The sequence below is a fragment of the Danio rerio genome, chromosome 2, assembly GCF_052040795.2.
Source record: "Danio rerio strain M-AB ecotype USA chromosome 2, GRCz13ab, whole genome shotgun sequence".
Lineage (NCBI taxonomy): Eukaryota > Metazoa > Chordata > Actinopteri > Cypriniformes > Danionidae > Danio > Danio rerio.
In genome coordinates this window covers 40,782,501-40,790,000 of record NC_141022.1, presented here as the reverse complement: position 1 = coordinate 40,790,000, position 7,500 = coordinate 40,782,501, and the positions used below count along the sequence as shown (strand labels likewise).

General features: G+C 36.1%; 1 protein-coding gene and 1 long non-coding RNA gene across 2 annotated transcripts in view; both read left to right on the top strand.

The window, feature by feature from the left end:
• The window catches only part of LOC147846429 (uncharacterized), a 4,095-nt gene extending 3,021 nt beyond the window's left edge, over positions 1-1,074 (top strand). Inside the window, exon 2 of the mRNA XM_087241147.1 lies at positions 947-1,074. The gene's annotated coding sequence lies outside the window, so the exon portion shown is untranslated. The remainder of the gene's footprint in view (positions 1-946) is intronic.
• Positions 1,075-4,001: 2,927 nt separating this feature from the next.
• On the top strand, positions 4,002-5,217 carry LOC147846428 (uncharacterized). Its single transcript, XR_015478745.1, has 2 exons — positions 4,002-4,737; positions 4,826-5,217. It is a non-coding gene; the product is annotated as an uncharacterized LOC147846428 (long non-coding RNA).
• Positions 5,218-7,500: the final 2,283 nt, after the last annotated feature.

The following is a 7,500-nucleotide window of genomic DNA, read 5'->3' as shown; positions in this document are numbered from 1 at the left end:
CTTAAACTAAGTGTATAATAACTAGTTTCTTATATTTATACTCTGTGAAAGTAATTGATTTAACGTGTAACAATTTTTACTATCCAATCCTCATTTTTAAATAAATAAATAAATAAATTGCAAAAAAAAGCAGAGAATCTAAAATCATTTACTTTGCAATGAGGCCCATTTAAATTAATAAATTTAAATTAAGCCCATTTAAAAAAAATAATAATAATAAGTTGGACAGCAACAGTTGGACAGTTCCATTATTGTGCAATAGAGGGGGACTTTAAATTTGACCTAGTTTGTTTAAAGTGAATGACATCTAGTGTTTTATAATTATTGCAATGCATTTTATAAATCCAGTTTTCAGTGTCAAGCAGTCAGATTTACTGTTTTGTTAAAAGCAGCTGGAACTGGATTATTCATTCATTCATTTTCTTGTCAGCTTAGTCCCTTTATTAATCCGGGGTCGCCACAGCGGAATGAACCGCCAACTTATTCAGCAAGTTTTTAGGCAGCAGATGCCCTTCCAGCCGCAACCCATCTCTGGGAAACATTCACACACACATTCACACACACACACGCACTCATCCACTATGGACAATTTAGCCTACCCAATTCACCTGTACCACATGTCTTTGGACTGTGGGGGAAACCAGAGCACCTGGAAGAAAACCCACACAAAGGCAGGGAGGAACACAGAAACACCAACTGAGCCGAGGTTCTAACCAGCGACCCAGTGATCTTCTTGCTGTGAGGCGACAGCACTACCTACTGCGCCACTGCCTCGCCCAGGAACTGGATTAGAATAGATTTGATGCACATCAGACTCCTCTCTAATGAAATTAAAACATTCTCACTGAATTTCTCCAGATGTAGATGCCCAAAGTCATCTTCCTGCTGCATGATTATTCGTGAGCCATTTATCAGTATACAGCAACACAAATGCTCTTGTGCACAGGAAGAAGTTCCTCAGACAGGAAGTGGAGAGCAGTACTTTGGGAAGCCCTGCTGCTGCTGCTGCTGCTGAGCTTCTAGAACACCTGAAGTCCAGATACTGAATCTCTGCTCACCTGCACTCAACTCAACTCTGATGCAGCACCAGGTGAGTCCTCATTCACTGTCACTCTGTGCTTTTGACAAACGAAAGCTTTTGGTTAGCTTGGATTGAGCCTGTTTCACACACTACATGGCATTCATTGTAATATGAAGTAAAAATGATTAGCCCTCCTGTAAATTTCTTTTCTTTTTCAAATTTGTCCCAAATGATGTTTATTAGAAGAAGGATTTTTTTTTACACTATTTTACTTTATTTACTTTTATTTTACTTTATTTGTTTCTTCTGGGTAAAAAAAAGATCAATATTATTAGTTTTCTAAAGCTATGTTTTTTTTCAATTGTCTACAGACCAAACCACAGTCATACAATGACTTGCCTAATTACCTTAACATGCCCTGTTAACCTAATTTACCTTGTTAAGCCTTTAATTGGCACTTTAAGCTGAATAGTATCTTGAAAATATGTAGTAAAATATTATGTGTTGTCATCATGGCAAAGTTATGCCCATATTATTTTGTAAAACTCACTGTACACTTTACTAGTACCGGGTTGGACGCGCTTTTGCTTTCAAAACTGCCTTAATTCTTCGTGGCATACATTTACAAGGTACTGGAAATATTCCTCAGAGATTTTGGTCCATATTGACACGAAAGCATCAAAAAAGCAGTTGCTGCAGATTTGTCGGCTGCAAATGTTGCAAAGTTGCAAATGATTTGTCGGCTGTTGTAGGCTGTTTGTGTGGGTTTCCACCGGGTGCTCCGGTTTCCCTCACAGTCCAAAGACATGAGGTACGGGTGAATTGGATAGGCTGAATTGTCTGTAGTGTATGAGTGTGAATGAGTGTGAATGAGTGTGTGAATGTTTCCCTGAGATGGGTTGCCACTGGAAGGGCATCCGCTGCATAAAACTTATGCTGGATAAGTTGGCGGTTCATTCCACTGTGGCGACCATGGATTAATAAAGGGACTTAGCCGAAAAGAAAAAGAATAAATGAATGACATGCCGCTTTTTCCTGCCGGAAGTTGGGAGAACATTAGTACACTGTGGTCATAAAGGGATGGACATGGTCAGCAACAGTATTCAGGTAGGCTGTGGCATAGACATGATGCTCAATTGGTACTAATGGGTTTAAAGTGTGCCAAGAAATTATCCCCCACACCATTACACCACCACCACCACCAGCCTAAACCGTTGATTCAAGGCAGGATGGATCCTTGCTTTCATCTTGTTGAGAGCAAAATCTGACCCTACCATCCGAATGCCTCAGCAGAAATCGAGATTCATGAGACCAGGCAACATTTTCCCAATCTTCTATTGTCCAATTTTGGTGGGCCTGTGCGAATAGTTTCCTGCTCTTAGGTGACAGGAGTGACACCCGGTGTGGTCTTCTGCTGCTGTAGCCTATCCAGCTCTAGGTTAGACGTGTTGTGTGTTCAGAGATGCTCTCCTGCATACCTCAGTTGTAAACGAGGTGTTATTTGAGTTACTGTTGCCTTTCTATCAGCTGGAACCAGTCTGGCCATTCTCCTCTGTCCTTTGGCATCAACAAGGCATTTGCGCCCACAGAACTGCTGCTCTCTGGATATTTCTCTTTTTCTGATCGTTCTTTGTGAACCCTCTGTAAATCCCAGTAGATCAGCAGTTTCTGAAATACTCAGACCAGGCCGTCTGGCACAACTTTGCCACAATTAAAGTCACTTAAATCACATTTCTTTCCCATTCTGATGCTCGGTGTGGACTGCAGCAGATCGTCTTCACCATGTCTACATGCCTAAATGCATTGAGTTGCTGCCATTTGATTAGCTGATTAAATATTTGCCTTAACGAGCAGTTGGACAAGTGGCCAGTGAGTGTACGCTATATCTGTTATAACGTATATGCCCACGGAATATTTTTTCATCCACATTTGAAACTAAGGGCCCTATCATACACCCGGCGCAATGTGGCGCAACGTGTGACGCACAAGTTTTAGCTTGGTGCAAGAGTCGTTTTGACGTTTTGCGCCACGCTGTTTAAATAACAAACGCATTTGCGCTCATAGTTGTTCTGGTCTATAAAGGAAGGCGTTTTGAGGCGCATTGCTGGCGCATTGCTATTTTGAGAAACCATAATAGATTTTTCAATAGACCAGAACAAAGCCAGTCTATTGTCCAGCGCAGAGTTGCGCCTCGCTTACACACTGCTTAATACACACAAGATGTAGAGCAATACACAAATATCTTTACATTTGAAAAAGAATTAAAATATTAAGGATATATATAGGATATAATAAGGATATATGTATGGGATATAAATAAAAAGGATTAAATTATTACAAAACATATTATTTTCTAGCCTACATGAATATGAAAACTATACTTTCATGCCTTCTTCATCTCGGGGGGCTTTTTCAGTTTATTTGTGACAATTTACTTTTGTATAATGTTATTATTTTTAGATGTATTATTTATTATATCCATATTTATATTTGTTTTAATAAAAACAAGCTTAGATTTGCCCACCTGTCAGGTTTTAGACCATATTGAGCACAGCATGCGTATTTGGATATAACTCAGTTTTTTGAACACATTTCATTATTATTGTTCATTTATTCGTTTGCTGGAAATTAGAAATGAATTTAGAAAAAGTTTTGAAACAAATCTTTGCGCTTAACAAACTAAATTAATTATTCATAGGCTAATTGATGTCTGTGCGTACAAGGTTTTCCTATCATAAGAGCGAAAGTAAAAATAGATAATGAGAGGCCTTATCTCTCTTTCTCGCGCTGTAGATGCTCTGTTTAACTGTTTTCTTGCTAGTTAATGGCTCAGTTTTATCCACTTGAAAAGTCGTCAAGTAAAATGCAACTGGCTCTTAAAGGCAATGGGAGATAAGACTCTGGTTTATTCTCAAAACACACCTATACTCTTTAAGAAAATAAGCTCAACCCTTTTAGACCATGCACCATGGCGCAAAATGGATTTTTCCATTCTTATATTAGCAAAAATGGATTCTGACACGCCCTTAATGCGTTTGCGCCCTGCGCTTTGCGCATGGATTGTCAAAATAGAGCCCTTTGTGTCATGGAAGTTATTTTAAATCAAAAGAGGATAATTTACTTGCGAAAGACTTTCATATATGACGAAGTAAAATCTTTTATATCTCTTGCAGTTACAGGTTTCAGACCAAATGTGTGAAAAAGGCTAAGAATAAAATGTAGATTCATTTATTACTTTTCTTGTCGGCTTAGTCCATTTATTAATCTGGGGTCGCCACAGCGGAATAAACCGCCAACTTATCCAGCAAGTTTTTACACAGAGGATGCCCTTCCAGCCGCAACCAATCTCTGGGAAACATACACACATACACACACACACACACACTCATACACTATGGACAATTTAGCCTATCCAATTCACCTGTACCGCATGTCTTTGGACTGTGGGGGAAACCGGAGTAACCGGAGGAAACCCACGCGAACGCAGGGAGAACATGCAAACTCCACACAGAAACACCAACTGAGCTGAGGATCGACCCAGCGACCTTCTTGCTGTGAGGCGAATGTGCTACCCACTGCGCCACTGCGTCACCCAAAATGTATGATATCAGTTTGAAATGAACAACAACAAGCTGTTTGTCCCTTCAGGCTAACAACAATGAATAATGCTGCCCTGAAGATCAGCACAGTTTCTCTCACGAAATGTCTTCCTTCAGGTAATGATCCTGCTGCTGTTTCCATCATCCAGCATGTTTTAGTATGAAGTGAGATCCAGAAGTAGATTCAGTTGTTTTGTTATTGCAGATTGTGGAGGAAGCTTCTACGAGAAGCTTGAGCTTGAGCCAGAATGGTTGGCCATCTTGAAACGACAGACAACCTTCAGAAGCCATCCCACAGTTTCCGGAACTTTCCGCTGGACAACAGACTACACAGCAGAGACAAAACACATTACAATGATCACAGCTGCTTATTTTCTGATAGCTTGCTGATACCATATTCATTTGCATTGCTAAGTATTTTAGCCTCCTGTTCCTCTGCTTCTTTCAGGTGGCATTTCAGTCCATCAGACACACATCTACATCCTGGTGGGCAAAGCGGACAGACTTACAGGGAGGAGTTTGTAAACTTTTTTTGATGACTATAGAAATTTCAAAAGAACTGCATTTGCCGTTATTAAAAATGCAAGAAATTATAAATGACTTTATCCTCACTTTTGTTCATAGTATCCTTGTTAAATAAAACTACTAATTTTACAATGTTCTTTGACAAAAAATTAAAATAAATTTTTTTTTCAGCTATTCAATATTGTAATATGATGTTACAACAGAGCTTTATCACATAAATGCTGGTCTTAGGGTATTTTTAATCATCAAATACATAAGTATTCAAATGTTAATAAAAATTGATGATGATGATAATAATAATAATAATAATCATACCAATAATAACAATAGTAACAATAATAATAATAATAAGTTTTTGTTGTACTTTGGAGTCAATGCAGGTTTGGTGAGCTAAAGAGACTTAAATGAAGAAGAGACTTAATAGAAGTAAGCTCAACAGATAGTGTGTGTTTTCCCTATAAAAATGATTATGTTAAAATCAAAGATATTTTAATAATTTTAAATATTGTACATTTCATTTTTAGTCACTATTGTATGTTTTATTTTGTAAATTACTATAAACATTTAAAAAACTATATATAAAATTTGTTATATTTCCTTTTTTCCTCAATTTGTTTAACGCAGAGAAGATTTTTTCCACACATTTCTAAACATAATAGTTTTAATAACTCATTTCTAATAACTGATTTATTTTATTTTTGTCATAATGATAGGAAATAATATTTTACTAGATATTTTTCAAGTAACTTTTATATAGCTTAAAATGACATTTAAAGGCTTAACTAGGTTGATTAGGTTAACTAGGCAAATTAGGGTAATTAGGCAAGCTATTGTACAATGATAGTTTGTTCTGTAGACTATCAGGAAAAAAAACTAGCTTAAAGGGGCTAATAATATTGACCTTAAAATGGTTTATACAAAAATTAAAAACTACTTTTATGCTAGCCCAAATAAAACAAATAAGACTTTCTCCAGAAGAAAAAATATTATCCGACATATAAATATATATCAGACATCTGTTAAACATCATTTGGGAAATATTTAAAAGAGAATTAAAAAAAAAAATCATAGGGGGGGCTAATAATTCTGACTTCAACTGCACATACATATTATAATTTAAATTATAATAATTTTTACTTATTTATTTATAATTTTTGCTTAAATAACAAGATAGCATCAAGTTTTTAGACATGGTCATATCTTTAGTTAAAACAATACTAATGTTTTAGCTTTAGAGGTGTCAAGTAGTCAATTTAACCTTGATTTTCAGTAACCATTATTGTTTCTGACAGTTGCCATTTCCTCAAAAAATGCTCTAAAAGACATTATTTTTATTTGAAATTTTGAAGAAAGAGATGTTATCAGACCTATAGAATAACATGCATATGAACATTTTACTCAATCAAGAGAAACTGACTCCTTGGTCTCTTATTTCTTCCGCCACTACTGTATTTTATTGGGATTTTTATAAATAAAGTCTATTCATTGTTATCAGCATTATTAAAGATAACATCAAACCAAAATATTAAATAAAAAAAGTAAAATTTAAAAATAAATAAATAAATAAATACACATTTTGAGCTATTATTTTGGGTTAAAGGGCTACAACTTAAGAAAGAGTTGTGATTCCTTTATCAAATGACAAATGTATGCCTAGATCACAAAAATAAATTTCCATAAATAGAATCAATAAATTATGAATACTTTTATTGCCATTCTTTATACGTGCGGGCGCCACCATTGGAATTGTTTTTGGCTGGAGATTTCTTTCTCTTAGATAGATTTTTAGAGGTTATAAACAGCTTGTTATGCTGCTTGATGTTTAAGGTTTTCTTATTATATTATTCTATATTTTATGTATAGTCATGAACACGGTTTTTTGTAGAGCAAGTAGACTGTTTTCTTCCATTTATTATTCATAGTCATTTCTCCCATAGGCAACTGAATCTGAAGTTCTAAAACAATTGCAAAAATGTGCACTGCAGAATAAGGTCAATAGTGTTGTCCCTTGAGAACGTGTTAAAATACTAATTTCTGTGACATACTGAATACAGGAATTCTTAAAGGTTCTAAGTATCCTAATACTTGCCCGGTTATTGTTTCTGACTGATGTCAAAATTGTATAATTCTGAACTCACTGAGAAGGGTGATGATGAGGAAGACAACATAAAAACACAGTAAAAAAATGCTGTAGGCTCAGCTCAGGTGAAAACACTGAAGAGGAACCAGAATGAAGGAGAGAATCTGAGAGAGACCCAGCGCTTCTGACATAACCCAGCACAGCAATTCTTCTGGTTGCAGCTGAAGATTTACAAACAGTCAACAAGATCACACACAATTACTCCTCTAAAGTCA